Here is a 26383-nt window from a genome sequence, read left to right on the forward strand (position 1 = left end):
TAAGGCAAGAGTCCAAAAAGGATGTGTTTTCCTCAAACAAGGAAGATCAAAGTAAAATGCTTCTCTCTTATTCAATTCAAAGGGAGAGAGAGATACTAACAGAAGAAATCTCGGGCCTTAAACAGAAATGGTCTGATGTTTTTACACAGGAATGAGTATTTCTGATGTTAAGAACGCATGGGTGGCGACCTGGACTAGGTAGTGATCCAGAGAGAGAATCTAAGATATGTCCCTTAAGCTCCCTACAGGCATGACTAAGAACAAGTCACTCTAAACAATAAAATAACATCTAGAGCTAGGAAAACACCAAATGTGGGCACTGAGCTGGAACTGAACATTGTGTGAAATAACAAGGTACCTGCAAGTTTCTCTCACCGGACAGAAATGGGAGAGGGAAATGTCACACCCTGCTGAAGGGAAGGAGGGGTGGTGTCCAGTCACGTCTGGGACTTGGTCAAGTTAATTTGCCTCCAAGAAATTCTGACAACTGCCTCCCCCACCACCACTACATACAATCCTATCTTCTCCTGAAGAATTAGTGCCCTGCGAGCCGCTGTTACTGATCATTGGGGTTTCATACCCTTTGGGGCAGGAAATAGGCTGAGAACCACTGCCTCAGTGAGTTTATGGCCCTCCATGCTTGTGTGACCTTTCATGCTGCTGGGAGGGCTCCTGGCTCTGCCCAGAGGAGAGTGGACTGTGTGGAAGACAGGCGCACCTTCTCACCCTCCTTCCCCAGCTCCATATGCACCGTGCTCACACACACACGGCCTACCTGAGGAAGCTGGCAAATGCTCTCCGGGCTCCCACTGCTCGGAACGCTCTTGAGATCCCTAAGAGAAGCACAGAGCAGACAAGACGTGCTACGCTCTCTGCTCTGCGGATTGCGAGGGCTCTGTAATCCCACCTTCTGGCCCTTTTCTAAACATGGTCCTCCTTGTAATACATTTGTTGACAGAATGAGGTAGGTCTAACTTAATGGATTTGGACAATTAATGTAAGTTTTAAGTAATATGACAGCCTTCCAGTCCCATAGTTTTGGGTGCATAACAAATATTTGTTGAATGAATGATAAATACAAAGATGTGGGTGCAGACACCCCCCACCGCTAGGCTGACAAACAATAAAGATTTGAAAGAACATCTGAATCTTTTCTCACCATGATTATGCTTCCTCTGCTGTCTCAAATGTCCTAATTGTAAACTCCATATGAAACAGTTTAGAGACTAATTTTCTTCCAAATCTTACATTTTATCTTACTCAGGAAATAATAATTATAATAATAACAATAGCCCGTATTTATTGAATACTGCTATATGCAGGGAATTGTACTCATTAATTTTGGTGCAACGTCTTGTTTAAGGCTCATAAAACTCCTGTGAATGGGTACTATGATTATCCCCTTTTACATACGTGAGAAAACTGAGCTTCAGGCAGGTTAACTTTGCCTGTCTAGCATGAGACATGACAATCACTGAGCTAGTAAGAGGGAGAACTCCGATCTATATGTCGGCACAATCCATCACCTTAACTATTACTCCATACTGATTTGTTTACCAATATGTATATAAGCAAATTGGAAGTACTACTGAAGGCTAGCAAAGCCTTTCTGAGACTGTGATTTATATATATATATATATAAACATGTTTGACAACTGGCAGAGCCTAAGAAAAATATTTTGCTTAAAAACATGATAGTTTAAGATGTTATGCTTGTTTCTCTTATTAAGTAGCATAAAGTTCCCTCAGAAACAGTTTTCAAAATATTCTCATTATTCGAGATGACTGTGTCCTATGTGGCAGCTGTTACCACTGAATTAGTGAATATTGAGTCCTTCCCTCGAGGGGAAATTCAGGTTCCTGCCAGCCTCTGGTCACAACATTCTTGTCAACCAATCCATACATAATCTTTTTCTCTGCATGTTTCTGTTTAAAGACACCTGATTAAATCTAGATTGTTGGTTCATTAACACAAGCTCCTGACCAATGAACTACATCCGAATGAGCTTCACTAACACACTGCTCTGAAAAGCACACCACAGCCTCTTACACTCAGGAGCACCAGGCAGCACTTTGGACCACACCTGGGGGCCGTTTTAAACAGTGAAATCAGCAACTAAAGCACAAAAATGAGAAAATGTAACACTAAATAGACCACGAAAAGGACACATTTGCAGGATGAGAACTGAAACAGGAAGGCAGAACCTCACCTTGTTCAGTCTCCGCTGGGGACACGTGCCACTGTTCTGTGCCTGCCCATGAATGACTGCAAAACACCCCAAGTATTGGCTTTGGGGTTACACAGAAATTGTAGCAAGTAGGTGAGTTCACAAATATTGAATCCGTGAATAATGAGGAGCAGCTGGAGACATCGGTCACTTGAAGGAAATCATGGCAGCTGAGCTGACTGAAGAAAATGGTGTACTATGTTTTTCTTTGAAAGAGCAGCTCAGAATATGGGTTTCCCACTGCAATTTTAGCCAATTTAAACCATTCTCCAACAACACACACATGAAATAATTTCATGTCTTCTGGCTACAGAGACTCACGGCACATGGTGCTCGAACCTATTATTCTAACTCAGATGAGCAGTGGCCTGCTGTCCACCATAGAGACCTCCTTCAGGTCCACTGGGAACCCCCATTACCAGGCTCCTCTCCTGTCTACGCCGTGGTCACGGTCATTACCCCCCACCAGAGAAAAGCCCAAGTGCTCTGTCGCACAGGTGATGGTTGCACGTAACATGTCAGGGAGGAAAAAGGCTTCAAGCGCTATAAAGATAGGACGCCAATAGAAATGGGAGGCGAATACAGTGCCGCCTGGGCTCTTTGCAATTTTGTCCATTTTAATTTAGTCATTTCTTCCTATCGTGAGGGTATTTTCTTGAGCAGTAACAGAAACACCTTAATCATAATCATGAAAAATACTATTGAAGAGTGTCATTCAGATGGAAATTATGATTTCTGTAGCGGGGCAGGCATTTTTCAAAGCATACAGACTATACATACACCCAGAGGGCCTTTAGTATTCTTACCTCTGAGCTCAGATGAGCTTTGTTATCTTCTCAAGTGGCAGCCAAGAGCATCTTAGGAAGGCTTGTCTGGAGGCTACAACATTGCCTCAAGCACCTAGATGGCAGGCGGTGGTTCATTCTGCACAGCAAAGTCACCCAAGAAAACCCACTCTCACCAAAACTGCAGTAGCGAATGCCCCCTAATCTCACCCTGTTCTCACAGAATCTGCATTATTATTTATTTTTATTTAAAAAATTTAATAGTGGTAAGTTAATAAAATCCACTATCTTAACCATTTCTAAGTGTACAGTTCAGTCTTGTTTAGCATATTCGTATTGCACAACCCATATGATGGGAGACACAAAGTGGGCTGTGGTCATATGAGCCACAGTCAGATTATTCATCTCCAGGAAATAGGCTTCATTCTCAAGTTTAAAGAGAACACAAAATCAATTTCATTCCGAGCGTATGAGTCGTCATACCTTGGTCTCATAAGATGTGAGCTACTTTAAAATAAAGGGATAGGTAGACATAACCCAAGTGCCCATTGACTGATGAGTGGATAAACAAAATGTGACATATATTCAGCCTTAACAGCAAAGGAAATTCTGACACAGGCTACAGCACTGGCGAACCTTGAGGACATTACGTTACGTGAAATGAGCCAGGAACAAAGAGACAAATGCTGTATGATTCCAGTCATAGGAGGCCCCTGCCGTAGTCAGATGCACAGAAATAGAAAGAAGAATGCAGGTTGCCAGGAATTAGGGTGGGGGTGGGGGAAGGGAGCTATTGCTTAAAAGGGCAGTTTTCCAAGATGAGAAATTTCTGGAGATTGGTTGCACAACAATATGAGGGTACAGAGATGTCACCTCCCCGAGGTTGCCTGGCTGGTGTGTGCTGGAGCCACAGTGCCACCTCAAACAGTGTGGCACCCGAATCTGTGCTTTTAACCACTATGCCATGAGTGAGGGAGTAAAGAGAATGGTCCTTAAATAACAGGGTGAGAGTGAAGAGGTTGCAAGTTTTCTCCTTCCCATAATGCATCATCATGTCTTGCTCAGTGACGAACTGAGCTGTGAATTACAGATTCCGTAGGGCAGGGGATGGAATGGTCAGATTTTTCTACTCTTGTTTCCCCTCTGCTGACAAAGAAAAGCCCTGGATCACGAGGTTACCTTTTTCTTCACTCTGGACCTTATAGTCAGAACTTGGTTACGGACAATAGAAGTTAGCATAGTGCCTGCCTGACCAAATGGAGGCAAATTCATTTCAGAACATGGCAGGTCAGGACACACTAACATCCTTCTGGGAACAAGGTTAAGTCATTTATATTTACCAGTCTTAACTGAAAGTGCAAATACGTTACCAAGGAAGGAAGGCACTCTAGAATTTCAACATCCCTTTATGTTATACACAAATGTCAACCTTTAGAGCCACAGCTTTTTCCAGCACATTCTTCTTACAGTCTAACTTTCCCTGGTTTTCTCATTTATTGTTCTCTTTCTCCTCTTTTCCCCGTTGTGTCCTCCACCATGCAGTGTGTATTTGATACAGCATCTCAGAATTCCTCTAATGTGCCACTTTAGTTGAACTTGAAGAACGCTGAGGGGATTACTAATGTATTGCTGTCTCCTGTTAAGTGCTTAATGCAAGCTTACTAAAAATCAATAGCTGTGTGTGCCTCTCCATTCTAGGAATATGCTTGTGATAAATGACTAGGCAGGTAGATGTCAAGCAATTTACTGACAATCTTCTAAGATATTCGACCGCCTCCATGTTATTGGTGTCATGGAAGACATTAGTGGTCATATACATGGAAGTAGAAGCAGGAAGCAGCTGGAGAAAGCAGGAACTTACTATACACCCTCTTCTTCAAAAGGCTCATTGTGAGCGAAGTGGCTAATGGGGACAATATGCGGACAAAATGGAACGGGGATATCTTGCCTGATCTGAGTAACAGCCCAACAGAATCAGAGTTAGGATGCTGTCATCATTTCCAACCAAAGGCCAAGGTTATGAACTCCTGCAGCCAGAAGGCTTTATCTCCTTCCAGAAACTTCTTTTTGGCAACCAAAGATTTGTCACTGGCCTGACCACCTGCAGCTCCCACCAAAAGGCTTGGCCTTCTGTCTCCTCTGGGCTGGCGGAGACCCTTCCTCTACAAAAGGAGACCCCTTGCGAGGGGTGGCTGAAACCATCTGCCTGCACTAGAGGAGAACTCTAGGCTCTTTCAGCCACATCATTTCAACCTTCTCTTTTCAACTATCCTCACAAACAGGGCGGCGTAAGAGCCTCACAGACGGCCCTGAGCTCATCTTTTTCCAGATCCGCACAGATCGCTTCCATCCTCTGGGCAAAAAGGTCTGCTGTCTGTGCTTAGAATGAGACTGTGCAGGGGGGGCACAGCCTCCTTGCAGCCCGAACTCAAAACTGCAGTAGGATGCCGTGTTATTGGCTAAAGGAAGACGGTGATTCATTTTCTTTACAACTTCTAGAAATGTGATGTTTCTTTCTAGCCATGCCTCTCCAATGCCAAATGCTCTGAGTATTAAAACTGCCTCAATAACTTAGTATTTATCAAGGTTTTCAAAAGGATTACTTCTTTAATTTGCTAGTCCTACCACTACCGTATCTATGACTTTATCTGTTTTATGGCAACATTTCTGACCTGAACTATATGAATTCTTCAAGATATTGGGACGTAGTAAGATTTATCATATCATTTGTTTTACTAGAAATAACAGATATTAATAAACCACAGATTTTTAATTAAATTTAGAAAACTCCCTAACAGAATAAGCTCCTGTTAGTGGAAATAAGCACCATTTTCTGGAATAAAAGGCATACATGTGGCAGATGGCAGGCAGAGGCTAGTTTCATCCTCTCTGTTATATCTTTTGCCACTTCCCTTCCTATTCGCCAGAAGTGGACTGATTCACTTCAGATTCCATACTTTTAACTGAAATTTCAGTTGACTGTCCACTCTCCAGAGACACTCACCCCCTCAAATGCATTTCTGCCACTGACTTCCCGTTTGGCCCTCCCCAGGTGCGGGCATCCTGGCAGGCAGCTCCCTGGCATGCACTTCGGCAACACCGAGGCAGATGTTCCAAAGGAACACAGGGAAGGTGGGAAGAATCTCCCACTCGGAGATGAGCTAAGAGAGCTCCTGATTTCAGCAGCCATAGAAAAAGGAAGGTTTCTTTGAATGGAAAATTAAGTACAGAAGTACTATCCTTAGGAGTATTTCACGTAATGAAAAATCATTTTGCTCATTGTCCTTCTTCTTTAAACCAGTTTATTCTGTAAACTAACTGAATTGGTGCTTTGAAACTCCTTGGTTTTAACTTTGCATTTTGGGTTGTTTTGGGTGACTTAGGACGCAATTTGCAAATGGCTGAGGCTGTTCCGTGATCCTGTATTGATGAGGACGCCATCTGCACGGTCAGCTGCACTTCGGACTCTGTCCAGGCTTCAGTAGAAGAACAGATGCATACATCTGTCATCTGATTCTCGGAAACATTTTGTCACCAAGTGATAGAAACGTTCATGCTTTTTTGTAAGTACAGAGTCTCACGACAGGTCCTCTGAAGATTCTGAAGATCTTCGGGAAAAACCTCAGGAGAGGTAATGATGAGAATAATGATGAAGGCCAAGGACCAACAGATCTGTTTCTTTCGCTGGGCCTCTAATCGGTGAGTGAGCTTTACTTCTGTACACCCAGCAGTTGTCCTCCTGGGATTTATTCAGAGAAATAAAAACTTATGTTCACATAAGAGCCTCTACATGAATATTTTACGGCAGCTTTATTTATAATAGATCCCAACTGGAATCAACCCAGATGACCTTTGATGGCTGAATGATCACACAAATGGTGGTGAGGCCACACTGTGAAATACTACTAACAACCAAAGGAAACAAAGTCCTGACACACAACTGGATGAATCTCAGGAGAATTACGCTGTGTGAAAAGAGTCAGTCCAAAAAGGCTATATACATGGTAGGATTCCATGCGCATAACATTCTTGACATGACAAAATTTTGGAAAAGACAAAAAACAATAGTGGCTGCCAGAAGTTAAAGAGGGATAGTAATGGGAGGGAAATGGGTGTGGCTAAAAAAAGAACATGAGTGATCCTCGAAGTGAAGGAAATCTTTTCTATCGTGACTCTAACAATGTCACTATCCTGGTTGTGATACTCTTCTATAGTTTTGCAAGATGTTATCTTTGGGGGACACTGGATAGACCGTGCATGGGATCTTTCTATATATATTATTTCTTATAACTACATGTGAATCTGTAATTACCTCAAAATAAAAAGTTAGAAATATTTTTTAGGAATGGAAGGGAAAGATAAAGAAAGAAAGAGAGAGAGAGAGATAGAAATGGGGAAGGAAGCAATGAAATGTTTTCTGTCTCTCTCTGCCCCTTCCCCATCTTTCTATACCAGCTGATTTGTTGGAGTTTCAATGACAATTTTTGAATGAGGGAGAAAAAGGTGCAAAAATAATGCACAGTGTGATCTTATTTTTGTTCAACAGACAGTTACACAAACTATTAAGTAAAAAGTCTAGAAAGAAACACATCAGTTACCAACAGGGGTTATCTTACGTAGGCGAGAGAGAGGGTACTGTGGAGGGGGGAAGGAAGAAAGGGATTCTAAAACTGCAATTAAAAAAGAGAAGAGAAGAAGTTCACTAAAATCATACATATATGTGTGGGTAATATGCATAAAGAAATTAGAGGAAGATAGCTAGAATTAGATATATTTAATCTATAAGTATATCTATAATATGTTATTAAGAAGAAGGGTTTAATAGTAACATATTATTATGCTTCCATTTCATCTAGCCCAAAAACAAAACACCTGACCTCTAGGTATGAATGTTGGGGTACACTATCTGAAAAGATGGCTACCAATAACCCCATCCCACCTCTTTTGGGATATTTTGTTGCACAGCAATAGATACCTGTGCATGTTTATAGATGTGTAAATATTTGTAAGAGAAAATGGAATATTGTGAACAAAAAGTTGTTCAAAAGCGGTTGCTTCGTAGAGGCAGTAGGAATCAGAGAAGAGATGATTAACTTACTTTATACATTATCATGTTGTTTCATTGGTTTCTACAAGTGTATAGTACTCTCTAATTTGAAAAACATCAATTAAAGAAAATTTACAAGAAATGAAAATGTCTGACTTAGGAGTTTTGGTTGCAGTTGTTGAAACGGCCTTTGGGAAAATGTCTTTCTCTCATTTTATTATTATTATCTAGTATCTGCAGACCTCAGTTTCATTTGGCTGTGTATAAAGTTGTTTTCATAAACAGCTTTATCTATCAATTTTCTTTAAAGATAATGGCCAAAAGCATATGCATTGAAAATGAGTGAGGATCGGCAACTAAAACATTCTTAAGATATGCTATAAAAACTAAGTGAGAGATAGGCATTAGCATAACTGATATTAAAATATTTTCAGCAATGCAGTCTGGAAGATACATTAGAAAAGTACGTTAGCTCACAAAATATTTTATCAGTGTGTAAAATTTTCACCAGCTTTCTCTATTCTCAGCAGTAGTAAGTCTGCAGGAAATTTATCAGAAGCATGAAAAAATGATAATGTTTTTGCTGTGGGTGGCAGTTTCATTTTTATTAATTTATATTTATTGAATACTTGATTTCTTTAGGATCTTCCTGAATTTCTTATAGGCCCTAAGATTCCTGGCCAAGGCCATTTTCATTAATTCAATTCGACAGATTTGTATCTGTAGTGTCTACCATGTGCTGGAAACTGTGCCAAGTGCTTGGAGAAAGTGAATGAGAGTTTTTTTTTAAAGCAGAGGAAATGTCAGTAACTAGATAATGATCTAGTATGAAAAGCAAAATATTTTAAAAGATTAAGAAATGTACTAGAGGTAAAGCCACAAAAGCTAGACAAAGTAAACCCCGTCTGCGCTGGTCTTCAGGGACAGTAGGGGTTTGGCAGGCAGACAAGATCAAGAACTGGGGTCCAGCCGGACTGGAAGGATGTAGGGAAGTACGGAAGAGCGTGGTGTCACTGACGAAGAAGCAAAAGCAGTTTGTGAGGATGAGTGGATCTGCTCAGCAGGGGACAGGAACGATGACAGCAGGGCAGTACGGAAATTCGGTACACAGGCTGTTACTCAACGAGTGTCGACTCAGTGCAGAAAAGAATAGTCTTCAACAAGTGACGCTGGGACAACTGGATATTGACCTGCAGAAAGAATGGAACCAGCCTCCTTCCTTAGACCACACGCAGAAGTTAAGTCCAGGCGATCAGAGATTAAGTGTAAGTGCTAATGCTACAAGACCTTTAGAAGAAAACCAAGGAGGGAATCCTCATGACCTCAGTTTAGGGTAGGCAAAGCCTTCTTAGACACAACACCAAAAACGTAAGCAACATAATGAAGAAAACAGAAAAATGTGAATTCATTAAAATTCATTAAAATGAAAAAAAATGTACTTCAAAGGACATCTTCAAGAAAGTGAAAAGAAAACCCACAGAATGGGAAAAAATATTTGCAAATTATACATCTGATAAAGATTTGTATAACAGAATAAATTTTTAAAAACCTCCTACAATTCAACACTTTGGAAAGAACCCAATTTTAAGATTGATCTTAAAGAAGTCTTTTATAAAAAATTTAACAGACATTTCTTCAAGGAAGATATACAAATGGCCAATTGGCACTTGAAAAGATCCTCAACATTATTAGTTATTAGGGAAATGCACATCAAAAGCGCAGTGACATATTATTTCATGTCCACTAGGACGGCTACAATGAAAGAGACAGATAATCAAAAGTGCTGGTGAGGATGTGGAGAGATTGAAACCCTCATAACACTGCTGACGGGGATTTAAGCTGTACAGCCACTTCAGGAAACCGTCTGTCAGTTCCTCACAAACTTTAAGCAGAGTTACCATACGATTTACCCATTCCAAGGATGTGCCCAAGAGAAATAAAAGCATATATTCACACAAAAATGTGTATATGAATATTCATAATAACATTAGTCATAATAGCCAACAAGTGGGAAGAATCCAAATGTTCGTAAGATGATGAATAGATAAATTAAACGTTTAGACCTTAATTCTATTTTACATATAAACAGAAGAAATGTGGTCTATCCATACAATGAAATATTATCTAGCAGGAAATATAAATGAAGTACTGATAGACGCCACAGCACGAAAAACCTTGAAAGCATTACGGTTATGGAGCAACCTGTCACCAAAGGCCACATATGGTAGGACCTCATTCACACAAAATGTCCACAATAGGCAAATCCATAGAGACAGAAAGCAGATTAATGGTGGTCTGGGACTAGAGGGGAGGACTGAGCGGGAAATGGGGAGTGACTGCTAATGGGGGTGGGGTTTCTTTCTGGAATGATGAGAATGTTCTCAAATTGATGGTGGTGATGGTTGCACACCTCTGTGAATATACTGAAAACCACTGAATTGTACACTTTAAATGTATAAATTGTATGGCAAATAAATTATAACTCAAAAAAAAAGCTGTTTTGTTTTTTTTAAAAAAACCCTCTGCTACAGTTAAAAAAAAACAAAAACACACAGTTAGAACCAGATGACCTTGGCTGGAATCCGTGCTCTACCGCTACTAGTCAGGAAGCTCGGAGCTAGTTACTTAATCCCTCTGTACCCAATTTCTTCACCTGTAAATGAATGATTAATTCCAAATGAGATCTCAAGGGACATTTTCAAAGGTGGAACTTGGGTTGGTCTTAAAGACAGTGGTTTTACAGATTATGAGTTGAAGACCTTAAAAGGGAAGAGAAAGGAGCTCACTTTTAGAGCACCTACTACCTACCCTGTGCCAGGGTCTCTGCCGAGCATTCTATGCACATTACTACAGTTCATTCCACCTGCCTTGCACTTGTGAAAAAAAATGATTCTGAAAGTGAAGTGATTAAGTGCCCAGACAGGGCTTCAAGGCACACGCAGGATGTCCTGCGTGCAGCCCAAGTGAAGCCTGTGAGGAGAGAAGCATAAGGTAGTGGGGGAAGGGAGTAAGGTGGGGTTTGTCAGGGAGGTGGGGAAGGGAGTGGGGCAAGTGGCAGTTGGGCTGCTCAGGAATTTGATGGCCAGAGTTTCTGGATTCACTCATACCTGACAGAAAACATGGAATTAGTTGTCCAAAATGACCGTAAACAGTAGAGATACGGATGTATTTTTATATGTAAAAAGTGAACTTTTTGGATGTTATTATATAGCTCAAGTGTACCTTTCAGAAATCTTGCAATGTTACTGAAAATAGGCAAGTCTGACAAGCTTGCCTTTAGTGAATTTTCCAGAAGAGAAATTGGTTTGCTTCCACAATTGAAGGACGGCTTTTAAAGATGAACTAAAATCCTATCTGAGTCTGAGAGTTTGTTAATTTGAGCTGCTGATCGTGATCAAACGACAGATGGATTTTGATACGAGTTTTGGAGCTAATTTACTCAAAAGATGAGCAAAAATTGTGGTCTCACTTTATACAAGAGCTCAGTGAAAAGAAAAACCACCAAATATGTAATGATTCAAATAAAATGCATTGTATATTCATTTATTCAATGGTGGTTTTTTTTCTTTTTTTGACTAGAATTGTAGGCAGTGTGAAGCCTAGCCTACACCTTCTCCTTGAAAAGAGATTCTTTCAAAGCCATCAAGCATCTCCAGCAAGCATTTCAAGTGTCTAGGGACCATCAGAACTGGCACACCAAGGTTGGTACCACACAACTGAGGGAACAGGGAGCACATGCATGCTGAGGCCCATCCTAGGTGGTCCCCAGATGCAGAGCATGCTGCTAGATGGGGGCACATGTACAGGGAGTCCCCAGTGGGAGGGTGCTCTTTCTCTCCAAAACAATAGTTCCAAATGGAGGTCTTTCACCATCTTGGGGGGCAAAAAGAAATGAGGGGAGTGTTTTTTGTTTACTGCAGTGATTGGGAACTTGACCTAGAATTTGGGGAGCATCCTGAAAGCCATGGACAGCCTGTGTCCCAGGAACCGTGAGGAATTGCCGTGAGTTCTACATGACTTCCAAATCCCCTGTCATATAAGTTATCTGAGCTTCTGAGAATAGACCCTAATCCCATTTTACATATAAACAGAAGATTGTTTTTATATGATTTTAATACACACTGAGTTTTCTAGCAATGAAACTACCATGTACATGGTGGGAAGACTAATATTCAGCCTTACTTTGTCATTATTTTAAAATGTTAAATACAGCCACCTATGTGTGTGTCCTCTAGTGTTTAGTTACATAGGTGTTTCGATACAATTTTCACATATTGCTTACAATTTCTCTACAGCTTCTTGTAGTAGAGCTTCTTTTTCTAGTCCATCCCCAATATTGTGTAGCACGTGGAAGGAGATTATCTCCAGTGTTTTTTAAAATATGCGACTGACCACATGCCTTGACATGTGGTAGAATTTCAAGGAAGGAGATAGCTTTTTGGTGATGCTTTGTTCTCTGAAAATAAAGGAAACCTCAATTACATTGGAGTTGCAAAGTCCTGAAGGGGGAGCTTTAACACATCTATCACTGGGTACAGCCTGCAGAGCCAGAAGAAGGAAGATAAAAATTATTTTGACAGGGGAGGACATTGATCAAGTAGGAATTTCAATTTCTGCTTTTAAGAAAAAGAAGGAAGATCCATCCCTGACCCGGTAACAAAGCAGCCAATGACTAACATATAACACCACTTGCAACCAATGAGAAACTGCCACAACCTTGAACTCTTGTTTCCTCCCACAAACTTTTGTTTAAAACAACCCTCCCCAATTTCCTCCTGACCTAACAAAAGCTGACCTTCCCTTTGTCTCTTTAGACTTGCCTGTAGGTTGCATGTTTCGAATTGCCATTCCTCTGCTATTCCCAAATAAACTCTTTTTGCTGGTAAAATAACTGGCTATTATTATTTTTAAGGTTGACAATTCTTACCTTGTCCTATGTTTTAACACAGGGAATTAATTCCAGGTACAACTTGGAATTATTATGGGTTTGTTCCAGACCACTGCAATAAAGCAATTCGCAATAAAGTGAGTCCAATGAACTTTCTGGTTTCCCTGTGCACATAAAACCTATGTCTACTATAGGCTTCTGCTACGTTGACTCTATTTCCTATACTGCCGTCTATTAAGTGTGCAAGAGCATGATGTCTAAAAAACAATGCACATAATTCAAAAATACTTTATTGCTAAAAAATGCTAATCATCATCTGAGCTTTCAACGAGACACGATCACTGATCACAGATCACCTTAACAAATACAATAATAATGAAAGTTGGAAATATTGCAAGAATTACCAAAAGACAACAGAGACATGGAGTGAGCAAATGCTGCAGAGAAATGGCACCAATAGACTTGCTCGACACAGGGCCAAAGTTCACTTTGTAAAAAGTGCAGTATCCGCAACGTGCAATAAAGCAAAGCACCATAAAATGAGGTGCGCCTGTATTGTGACACTGCGTATAAACAAAGCCCCGCTCATTTGTATACTTTCATTTTTCTCATTTTCTCCACGTTAACAGTCACAGTTTGTCTTGGCATCTAGTCTTCACTTTACTCATGGTTATTTTCTTCTGCCTGTTAACACACACAGGTCTGTCAGTACTCATCCCAACCCTTGTTTTATTCTAATTCCACCTTTGCCTCCATTCCTTCATTTTTCTATAACTCTTCTATCAAATGGCTTCTCATATTATTACTTTTTTAAAATTCAAAACTATTCAGTATAAGCATCAGACTATTTCACTATATCTTCTAAGGTAATCAGGCTGGATGCTTCAAATTAAGTACATAATCCTTTGATTACAAATTTCTTTTATGTTTATTTCACTTATTATACTTAAGGCATTATATTGGTTTTTGAAATTATGTGTATCTACTCTATAAGTTGCCTTTCAGCATAATAAACAGTGTGTTTGTTTGTTATAAAACTGTTCATGAAATATTTGTTGAGTGTTCACTCTACTCCTGTTATTGTAACAAAACACTTTTTACATTTTATGTGTAAGAAAACAGAACTTGACTTATCCAAGATAACACATAAAGAATGAGCTTCGATATCTTAAAAGTCAGAACACTTGGCTTCTCCCTCTTTTCTGTTTATGGACTTGTGTTCACCATTAAAATGCTTTATTCTTCATCATGTGGGTACTCAGGAAGTGTAAGTTGTGGTTGGAGATGATTATGAGAACTTTGTGGGGCTGTTATTGATAACAGTAATGTATGCAATTGCCCTAGGTACTGACTTCAAGTAGGCATTGTATGCAGAACTGTTCCTCTATTACTCCACACAACCCTCATAATAATTATGTCTAATAAGTATGTTGCTCTTTATGTTCACAAAAGAGGAAAATGAAGCTTAAACAGTTCAGTAACTTGCTCTCCATGATAGGTTCCGTCTCTGAAAAAACAATGTTCATTACTTTTGTTAAGAAAGGTAAAATAAAAAATATTTTGGATTGCAGGAGAATGTAGGAGTGCTTCCAATAATTCCATTAAGGAAATCAACAGTCTCTGTAAGTATTTTAAATCAAAATATTGGAAGAAAAGGCACTATAACTCACAGTAGTGAGTTACTAAATTTTCACTAGCCATGCCAAGATGATATTCATTTTCTCACTTCCTGGAATTAATTCATACAGTATTGCCCTCCACAGGACCACATTGAACAGCAAATCAGAGTGACTTAAAAATGATGTTATAACTCATGCTGTCCAAAATGGTAGCCACCAGACATAGGTGGCTATTGGGCATTAGAAATATGAGTGATCTGAATTGAGATGTACCACAAGTAATGAAATACCCTCCAGATTATGAATATATAGTGTAAAAAAGTGAAATGTAGCATTACTAATTTTTATTTTTATTTTATGTTGAAGTGAGATATTTACTAAAGAAAATGTTATTAAAGTTAATTTCATCTGTTGATTTTTACTTTTTTACAAGAGGTTAATAGATTTTAAATGATGTATTTGGCTCTCATTTATGGCTTGCATTATATTCATATTAGACAGCACTGTTGGGGACCATATGTATTTCCAAATAACCAACCTAAAAATCAAGTTCATGGGGGGGAAAAAAATTTGAAGGATGAAAGAAAAACAACAAACAATAGTGTTTCAGAAAAATTATTTGAAGTTTTGATCTTAATTTTGTTTATCAGTTAACAGAAGCATAAACTTTGACAAATCATTTAATACCTATTAAACTCAGTGTCTGTACAGTCAAGATAATAACCACATGGCTTACTTCTCAGGGTTGTTACAAATATAAAATGAATAATTATTTCATTCTCTCATTCACTGGACAAAAACTTATCAAGAGAGTTTGTGCAAGTACCAGAGATACAAAGAATAAGTTCTGGTACCTTCTCGCAAGGAGCTGACAGGGGAAGTCGTCGGATGTTAGAGGAGCCACAACGGGAACATCAGAAGGTGTCTGACTGATTAACTGGGCTTGAGGGATGAAGAGAAAGTTGGAAAGAGGGATCAGCCTCTGATCTGCCTCTCGAATGGCAGGAGCAGTTTGCCAGGTGGACAGGTGAGGGAAGGTCTTGTCCTCCCATCTCCCGTGAGGTGTGGAAGAGCCGAATGTGCAGGAGAACAAAAGGGGGGGATGGCGTTGTTGGCAAACAGAGAGGAGGTAGTGCTGGAAAGTTCGGGTGCTGGGAGGGGAGGAGAGAGGAACTGCAATTGTCACTTGCTAGTTTTTGGTGAAGGCAGTCATATTCTAACATGATTTTGGAATCTTTGTTTCGTTCTTCACAGGATGTTAACAAAAGATATCTATATAAAGTGGTGGGAGTTAGTTGACTAGCATTTAATGCTGAATTTCTGTAAAAAAATTGTGTGGGGGAAAAATACTCCGTTTTTTTAAGCATATGCTCAGCCCTTTGGGTTAGAAGAGTATCTCATAAAAGTGTCCACATTTCAATAATTGCAGGGATGCCTAGAGGAAGGGGCAGCTCCACAAAACAACTTGGGCCCATGAGAAATCATTTGGATCTGTCAGTATTTCCAAATGAGATAAATAGACATCAAAGTTACACATCACATCTATAGTAATGTTACAGTCAGTATAACTTTAATTTTTGCATGGGATTTCATCCATTTTTATTAAAATTGCAGTGAAAATAATGGTGCATGAACAATACTTCCAAGATTATGTATTTGAATATAACAAACTTATAAAAGGCAATTTCAAAAGGAAAAATTATGGCTGTCTTTTAACGCTGGTATTTTCTTTAATGCACTTTTTACAGACATGGCTGTTTCAAGAATAATAAAAATAAACCTTGACTAATCTCAAATCTATTTACAAGATGTGGGTATATTGTAGAGCCTCAGAATGAAATAATACTTAATTGCCAACATTAAAATTACATTATTTAAGGAATCAATACCCTGTACATAAAAGTAGAGAGACCCATTTTTTTTTAGATAGCAGATAAGAAGATAAAACCATATTGCTACTGAATAAAAATTTTCAGTTTTTTCCTTTTAGATCACGAAACAAATTAAGACATAAAACTAAAGGGATGTTTTTCAGCCAAGGTCTATTATTTGAGATAAACAGTACTGAGCAACAAAGCAAATGGATACTTCAGTGTCTCTGACTGAGGAAACTATTGATTCTATCAAAGAAGGATTCTTTTAACAAGATAATAGTCTTTCCCTGTGGCCAACAAATTAGCTACCAAGTATTGTAACTGTTCAACTGAGTTCTGCTTTCTGGTCATGATCTCATCTTTTCAAGTGTCCCGTCTTCTAGGAGAAACTGCCTCGTTTCCCAAAGACCACGAAAGGGAGAAACCAGGTACTGGCTGGTCTTCTATCAAATGGAGTTTGCTCAGCCCGAGATTCATTAGAGATATTTGGGAAGCAACGCCACCGACAGTGAGACCAAACCTCTTCCTCCGCTTTGCTCTTGGTCTCCAGAGCTCAATTCTTTTATAAAAGATTACCATGTATAAGGAGATACTTAAATAAAGGTTCACTAGTCATCTTTGCAAAAATAATGTTCCTGTGCTTTTAAGGAACCCCCCTATGTCTTTAATATGCTTAAAATTCAGCAGAAATTTAAATGTAATAGAAATGATCTATGTTTGATCCTTCCGCGTACTCTGCTTACCTTCCCCACTCACTGGGCAATTTAACCTCCTCTACACTTACTTTTTTATATGTATGAGGTGAGGACAAGACCTCCTATATTCTGAGGATTGAATCAAAGGTCATAAAGAATGTATCAGGATGTTTGCCTGGCAGAGAGCGGGCGGCACTCGATCAGTACCGATTTTCCATGTTCTAATATCCCACATTTACCCTCTCCAAACTGGTACTCAGCAAGGTGCCCACAGGGTCACAAAACCACTAGATAAACAAAATAGCCTTTCTGCTATATATACTTTTCTGGATGGCATTTAATTAATTATATTGATACAAAACAATTATTCAGAGATCCATTTAGCCGACAAGTTGTCTTCGAGTGCTGCACAGCAGCAGTCCGCTGGGGGCAAGGGGTGAAACCATGAACAGGACCCGGACCCTGGAGTCTTGTGGAAAGGAAGAATTAAAGCGGGCGGGGAGAAATGACAACTTCTGACAAGTGCTGTGAAGGAGACACAAGAGATTGTAGAGACAGAAGCTGATGTGGGGAGGAGTCAACCCCTTCTAACCGAGTGGGTAGAAAAGACTTTGAAAAGTAGATGGCATTTAAGCTGGACGATGAGGAGACAGCCTTGCTGAGAGTCACAGACTAGCCTTTGCAGCGGAGTAGGAGCAATGCGAAAGCCACCTCAAACCTTCAGTTGACACAGATGTCATATTTGCCGGCCTGGCAGTTTCCCTGTCTCTCTGCTGCCCAGAGCTCTTTTGTAAATGTGTGGGAAGCCCTGCCCTGGAGATCTTGAACTCCAGCTGCCAGGAGTAGAACTGGTGGACAAAACCACACTCCTGTCCCCCTTTGTAATTAAGTTGGCAGCTTGCAAAGGCTACAGAGAAATATTCAGAATAAAGTGGCACACATCAAATATGGAAGGAAAGATGTACTTTGACTAGATGCATATAGCTCTTAAGCTCTATGTAGCACTTGCATTTCCTGATGGAGATTCACACTAATGAGATTCAGATAAGACCAAGGCCCTTTTTGGCACACCTGGCGTCTCCCTCTTGCCTCTTGTGGGCACAGTGCTGCAGCACAGTAGCTGCCTCTCTCTACATAGCCACAACAAATCACAATTTTAAAACTTAGCAGTATGTTATCGTAAATTTCACTGAATAGTCACACATTTACAGAAAAGCTCCGGTTTCAGTGAATAAATCTTAAGAGAGAGGATTTAAGTTAAGTGAATTTCTTGCAAGAGGGAAAATTTTATCTCATTTATCTTTGCTTTGCTAATACTTTGCACAGTGTCTGGAACACAACAGATGTTCAATAAACGCTTGATGAATTGAAGTGAAGTTATCATTTCCAGGGGAAAAAAAAATAGTGAGAAAGTTTGATGTTTTGATCTTGGCGGTAGTTGCGTGAGTGCACACACATGTTAAAATGTGTCAAGCGGGACACTAAGATTTGGGTATTTTATTGTACATGCCTCAACATAAAAAGTAAATACATATATATATATGTAAACAAAATGAACCTACAATTTCCAATTGGGATTGGTGAGGGTACCAAGTGTACCTTGGGCTTGGGCATTTGTCACCACAATTAAATTACAGCACAAGAGAGGAATGTGACACTTTGTTGTCCGTGCTGCTGGTCATGTCCATTGGGTCTGGCTGGACCTTTTGTCCCCTGCATACTCTACAGCTCTCATACTTGGGAAATTCTATTTGTGACGTGTCCTTCATGTTCTTGATAACGGGTCTCACAAGACACTGCCATACATGAAACTAGGCAGGCAGAAAGTACTTATGGGACTTTCAGAAAGCGTGAGAAGCTAGTGCCAAAAGCCTCTTTTGAAATTGTTAGATTTGTCCTGTCACCCTTGAGAAATGATTGAGGGAAGAAAATGTCATTTCTTCAGATGTGATCTTCTTTTCCTTAGGCTTTATTTGAAAATGGTTTACTAAATGGAAGAGAGAGGTGTACAGTCTTGAAATGAAATATTAATTTCATACTAAGAACAGGATATCAATGGCAGATTCAAATATTCTTGATAGTAAGCAATACTAAAATGTGGCTTTAGTGTCGTATTTGCAAATTTGAAGAAATGAAAAATACAAACAGTCAGAAACTGAATTTAAAGACTGACTATGTCAAGCACAGTTACCTGGGTTAATTGTTAATGGGTGCCTATACTTCTGAACATTTATATCCACTTTTCAAAAATAAATAGCTTATATTCCATTCGGGAAGCCATATCATGATATATACCATTCATTTCTGTTTTGGCTTTTTATCCAACAAAGACCACAGCATGTGAGGTGTGAACTCAGATAATCTAGTCTTCTGATACCACAGTAGATGGTTCTTCCATCAGTAAACTGAGATCTTTGGGTCCTATTAGACAGTTTAAATGGCTTAGAACAGAATGTGGTTATTTAGTGACATTCTTAATCTATTCGTGAAGGCAATTAACCATGACTGTCCTTTAGACCACCTCATCATGCCTCCGCTTTTCTGCCTGGCATGGCTATTCCTTCACACGGAGCTCTCACGAGTGACTAAGACCAGCAGAAAATGTGAAACAGGTAGTTTTAATGCACAAGAAAGACTCATCAGGAATCATTTCACAAGGGAAACAGTAAGGCTGGGTCACGGTCACATCCTTCTATGTCGTGTTACACCTCCATCAGGTATAAATGGCCTCTTCAGGCGGGCTGCCGTATTCCTTCTCTGGGAAAGCATACAGAGGTCCTCGACACTTCAACCAAGAAGCAATGATGGGGAGTCAAGAGAGAAATGACGGACCTGACCTGCGTCACTAATTATCAGGGAAATGCAAATTAAAACCACAATGAGAGATCACCTCACACTAGTTAGGATGGCCAACACTGAAAACACAAGGAACAACAAATGCTGGTGAGGATGTGGAGAAAGGGGAACCCTCCTACACTGTTGGTGGGAATGTAAATAAGTTCAACCATTGTGGAAAGCAATATGGAAGATGCTCCAAAAACTAAAAATAGAAATACCATTTGACCCAGGAACTCCATTCATAGGAATTTACCCAAAGAAAGCAAGATCTCAAATTCAAAAAGACATATACACCCCATATTTATGGCAGCACTGTTTACAATAGCCAAGGTATGGAAGCAACCTAAGTGTCCATCAGTAGATGAATGAATAAAGTAGATGTGGTACATATATACAATGGAATACTATTCAGCCATAAGAAGAAAACAAATCCTACCATTTGCTGCAACATGGATGGAGCTGGAGGGTTTTATGCTCAGTGAAATAAGCCAGTGGACAAAGACAAGTACCAAATAATTTCCCTAATTTGTGGAGTCTAACAACAAAGCAAAACTGAAGGAACTAAATAGCAGCAGACTCACAGACACCAAGAAGGGACTAGAGGTTACCAAAGTGGAGGGGTGTGGGAAGGTGGGTCAGGAGGGAGGGAGAAGGGGACTGAGGGGCATTATGACTGGCACACATGGTGTGGGTGGGGGTCACGGGGAAGACGGTGTAGCACAGAGAAGACAAGTAGTGACTCTGTGGCATCTTACTACACTGACGGACAGAGACTTCAATGGGGTGTGGGGGGGACTTGATAATATGGTTGAATGTAGGGTGACCACAATGTTTTTCATGTGAGACCTTCACAAGAGTGCATATCAGTGATACCTTAATTTTTAAAAAAAAGACAGAAATGAGGGAGCTGACTTAACATTTTACAAACAGCAGAAAGGAATGACTATTAAACATACAAATTATGAAAATTATTTAATTTGAAAGATAAGGTTAATAAAAGACGCCTATTGTAATAAAAAAAACTCAAATTTATGGACTGTTTTGCATTTGCATGGAAATTTGAATTAGGCTTCAACAATTCTCCTCTGATTTACATGTGCAGAAAAATTGTTCTCAGACATCCTTTACCAATATTTCCTACTCCCAGAGTGCTTCCATAAGTATTTTTGTGAAAACTGATTTGACTCTTCAAGTTTCTGTTGGTCTCCTTGCCTATTCAATTTTTTTCTGCCAAAATAAAATGCTAGCTTGCAGAGTGGATGAGCAATTTAAAAATTCAGTCTCATGTAGACTAACCCCCCACTGCATGATACCTGAATACTCATAGGTAAGCTCCACATCCAATCTAGCACTTTGTACCACATCAGAGCCCCCACAGCTAAACCTCCCCATTGGAGATTTTCTAGAAAAGTACTTGTCCTTCCTAGCCAGGAAGTACTTGTCCTTCACTGCAGTTGTTTCTTATTTATTCTCCTAACTGCAGCTTTTATATAATGGAAAATACCCTTTAACTATAACAAGTTGGACATGCTTGTGATAAAAGGAAAATAGATGATCACATTCTAGTTATCAGATCTCCAGGAGAAACACTTTGTTTATCTAAAACCTTCACATGCTGCTCATTTGCATAAATTCCTCATTTGGTCATTTCTGGAGTGAAGCACATTCTTTGCTGACGTAAAAACAATATCAAGTCCTTGAATGTGAGCTGGAATTTTAACAAGAGATATGAAGCCCAGAGGCTTCCACTTAGGGCATAATTTACAAATGGGTCACATTCACACGATTTTAAGGGGGTTTTGCTTATTTCTCACTTAGGTGTCAGGTAGTTGAGGGTTATGTACATAAAGTCTCAAATATAAAAGTGCAATGGGGAAAATTCTGCATACTTGAGGCTACAAGCGTTTCACAGAACAGCAGGAGCAAATTTTGTTTGGTGGTGTCAGTGGTACAGCCGGCGGGCCCGGTACACTCACTGGAGACATTTTCATGATGAAGGCCCAGCCAGTCACTGCATGGTGGTCCAGTGTAAAGGTCTCCTTACAAATCTCCCCACGAGATCAAAGAACTGGGATTTCTGAATAATAAACTAAAACTGGCTCTCCAACAGATTAAAGAAAAAGAACCTGAAAATAATGATGATTACCATTCCACATAAGGGTAGCATCATAGTATCATTTTTTTAATAGCAGTATTTGACAAGATTATTTCAAAAACAGCCTTTAAAGATACAAACTCTGAGAAGTTTTAATTTTATATTGAACTATTCCAGAAACACATAGCCTTCAAGATATGAATAATATGCACAATGAATCACACAAGGTTTATGAAGTAGTTTCGTTCTATGTATAAGCATTTAAGTGACCATATGAAGTAAGGACAAATGAGATGATTCAGAGTGATGTGCCCATCAGGACTGCTCAAATAAAGAGCTATTCAAATAAAACAACAGCTGCTAAACAGTTGGTAAGAGGTGGTGGTTCAGGGAATTGTTGGCTGTTATCTTATGTAGTCATTGGAATAAATTCAATAAATTAAGCTGTAAAATATTTTGATTTACACAGAACATTTCCAAATACAGAGGCTATGCAAGTAAAAATTGCTACCTGTTGTTATTGTCAAGAGGGCTCCTCTTTTAGGCAGCTGTTTGGGTATAGGTGCAATCTTTTATTTAGTTCCTACTTAATCCATAGTACATATTTTAAGATAAAGAATGGTTATGCAAAGGAATTTCTGTGTGAAACCAACAGTACAAAATGGGAACTAAACCCAGAATACAGCTGCATGACAGCTATTTTAAAACTAAGTGAACTAGTCCAGTCTTCAAGGCACTGGCCATGTTCTAATTTAACATCAAACTGTGACTCTCAATTATTCAGCAAGACCTACAGCATGCTTAAATTTATAGTAGCTAGGTGGGGCTCTTCAAACAACCTTTCTAGACAAATAGCACAGCATACTACTCATCAAGGAAACTTACCTGCTCTCTCCTTACTTGGTCTGTCAGAGGACACCTGTAACAAAAACCACAATTCTCTTAATATCTCAAAGTTATACTGCTTGCATCAAGAAAAATATCATTGAGTTTGAGAAAAAACTTAGATTGTAAAATTAGAATCAGTGGCTTTCAGAAAAAAAATAAAATGCTCCCTTGGGTATGAGGATTGAATGATCTTAAGGCTGCATAAATCATTTGGAGTAATAGAATTAAAATATTCATTCACAAGGAAGATAGGTTACATTAATTTTTCTGTGTGTAAAGACTGACACTACACTATGCATCCACTTAGGAAGCAGAGGACTGAAATCTAGTATTTCTCTTCTACTCCACTGGCCCCACGCCGCCAGCCTCCTCCCTGTTCAAGCCAGGCCTGCCTCCCCTTGTCTCTCAGTAACTGCAGCAGCCAAGGCAGCACAGTGCCCCCTCCCTGTCCCCCTTCCTGACACTGTGTCTGAGCTTCTGTCCTCCCACTCTGTCCACTGCTTGTCTCTCTCTCTCTAGCAGTTCCTTCTCATTGTCTTGGTGGCTCTCTTTCTCCTGGGCCCCTTTGCATGCCGATTTCATCTGCTTTTATTTCATTTTGTTTGGTCAGCCCCTGGTGCAGGGCCTTCTCTCCCTGCTTTGCACTCATATTCTCATGAGCTCTGGGTTTATGGGTTTATATCTCCAGTCCATGTCTCTTTCCATGAGGTCCAGGCCAATACAGGAAACTGCTTATTGGACATCTACATTTGGACATTTCACAGACACCTCAGACTCTGTGTGTGAAGCTCAACACTGTCCACCCCTCATACACACACACTCACCCAGCCCTAAACTGATCCCTTTCCTTTCTGTGTTTCCATCCGAGTAAATAGGATCGCCATCATGATGGACTGAATGTTTGGGTCCCCCCAAATGCACATGTGGAAGCCTAATCCCCAGTGTGATGGTATTTGGAGGCAGGGCCTTCGGGAGGTGATTCCGTTTGGATGAGGTTGTGGGGTGGGGCCCCCAGATGGGATTAGTGCCCTTGTAAGAGGATGAGGAGCTAAGAGCTCTCTCTCTCTCTCTGCCACATGACAACACAGTGAGAAGACAGTCATTTGCAAAGCAAGAAACAGGCTCTGGCCAGGCACTGAATCTGCCAGTGCCTTCACCTTGGACTTCCAGACTCGAGAACTTTGAGAAACGAATGTTTGAGGTTTAAGACTCCCAGTCTACAGTATTTTTGTTAAGCAACCCAAGCTGACTGAAACAACCATCTAGCTGGCGGCTCAAATCAGAACCTCAGGAATCATCCTTGACTCTTTCCTGTCCTTCTAGGTACATTCTGTTGGCGTCTACTCCCAATCTTGCTTGAATGCATCTACTTGTTTCATTCCTACTGCCAGTTCCTGGGCAACATTCAGGTCTTACTTAGATAATTGCAACAGCTCCCTAACTTCTAGCCTGATTCTAGTCTTATCCCCCACCAGTCTAGTCAAGTCACATACAGTGTGATCTTCCCTAAATACAATTCAATCATGTCATTTTTCTTCTTAAAACCATTCAATGGTTCCCCATTGCCCTAAAAATAAATATAATTTGGAGGTTAAGATCATAAGCTTAGCAATCAGAAAGACAGTTATTAGTGGCGTGACGTTAAGAAAGTTACCAAGTTAATCTGAGCCTCATTTCCTCATCAGTCAAATGGGGTTGCTTTGAGAAGTAAGCACAATAATTCGTGTGATGTGCTGAGCAGCAAGTGTGGCATGGGCAAGACACACAATAAATATTTGTTGATTATTCTGAAGGGAATAATAAAAAACAGGGACTTACAATTTATTAACTTTTTCAAAGTACCAAGTGAGTAGTATTGTGCAGGAGTCGGGGGCGACAGAGGCACACACTGATGCACTTAATGCTTTGTCCTGGATACCACAGTTCCCCCCCATTCCCTCGTTTTAATTATCTCTCTCACCCTATTCTATGCCTCTGTTCATGCTTACTCTGGGTAAAAGCAAATCCACAAAACAGCTGGTGACCAACAATGACAGCAGTTGCTGTTTCCGGGGATATTCACATTTTAAAGAGGACCATCTGATGACTAAGGCCAAGTACTGAATGTCTAACAGCAAAACTTAGACCGTGCATGCAGAGGAGGGGAACACTCCCTCAAATAATACCAAGGAAGTCGATACTTACTGCTCTAAGAAGAACGCAGCCCCACTACAGAGGTACACCATATTTAGAGAGTTCTGACTTGGTTGGGAAGCATATTTATTTAATGACTATCTGACTTGGGAAAGCAAGGAGAACAAAACTAAGAAGTGAAATAAGTTTTGTGACCACAACATAGTATTTTAGAACCATTTTCGAAGTGACATAATCATGTTTTTATAATCATACAACATAGAAATAACCCAGTAGGGCTGTTTAAAATTCTCACTTTTGAGCTAAGAGCAATTGCTGCAGAGAGATTTCAGCCTGAGGACTTAAAAAGGAAACACAACATAGTACGTAGGATTCCTCAACCAGTGCTTGAGCCTGAGAGCTAAAGAATTACTCCTATGTTAATAATACTAGCAAATAATATTTGACAGGAGACCTGAAAGCCAGATTATCTGATTCTAAAATAAACCAATGCAACCTGGTGAAATAGGGGTACCCAGGTAAAAAAGAGTACTTGGCAAAGGTATGGTTGAGTATTACTTGGTTCTAAATATAGAATGTTGCATTAAAAGGTACACAGAGTCTGAATCTGACAAATATATAAATGTATATGGAGTAAGAAAAGTGTTCATAAGTGTCATGATGAGAAGAAAAGTAGAAATTAGATGCCTGACATTAAAGCCACAAAAGTTAGTGTTCTTGAAAAGTTACAAATCTTTGCGAAGTATTACTAAAGTCCAAAGGTGTTGGAGATACGTGAAAATGAACCCGTTGTGCATGTAGCTATTTCAATAGTAGGAAAAGTTAGAAGCAGAGGTAGGGACGTTCATTTCCCATGAAAATCGATGAGGCAAAAAATAATTCTATGCTATGGATTTTCCATATGTCAGTTCTGAAATATTCACAAATGAGATGATGACCGTACATTTCCGTATGGATGGACAGCAATATTTTAGCATAATCAGCTTCATTAAACATCACCAGGCGCCAGGGGCTGGGAGGAGGAGGGAATGGGGAGCTGTTGTTAACGGGTGCGGAGTTTCAGTGTTGAAAGATGGGAGAAGTTCTGGAGATGGAGGTGGGAATGGTCGCATGACAATGTATATTTACAGCAAGGACTCATGCATTTATGCCAATAAACTGTACACTTAAAATGGTGAAGAAAATAAATTTTGTTATGTGTATTTTTCCATGATTAAAAGGACACACAAAAATATTCCTAGATGCACACACTTCTACTGCAACTTGTTATGTTTAATCTCCCACTACCTTCCA

At 39.8% G+C, this 26383-nt stretch overlaps 1 protein-coding gene across 1 annotated transcript in view; it reads right to left on the minus strand.

Moving 5' to 3' along the window:
• STARD13 (StAR related lipid transfer domain containing 13) overlaps positions 1-26383 on the minus strand; it is a 375008-nt gene that overhangs the window by 262756 nt on the left and 85869 nt on the right. The window contains exon 4 of the mRNA XM_073229140.1: positions 22955-22988. The gene's annotated coding sequence lies outside the window, so the exon portion shown is untranslated. The remainder of the gene's footprint in view (positions 1-22954; positions 22989-26383) is intronic.

This window comes from Manis javanica, chromosome 1 (assembly GCF_040802235.1).
Source record: "Manis javanica isolate MJ-LG chromosome 1, MJ_LKY, whole genome shotgun sequence".
Classification (NCBI taxonomy): Eukaryota; Metazoa; Chordata; class Mammalia; order Pholidota; family Manidae; genus Manis; species Manis javanica.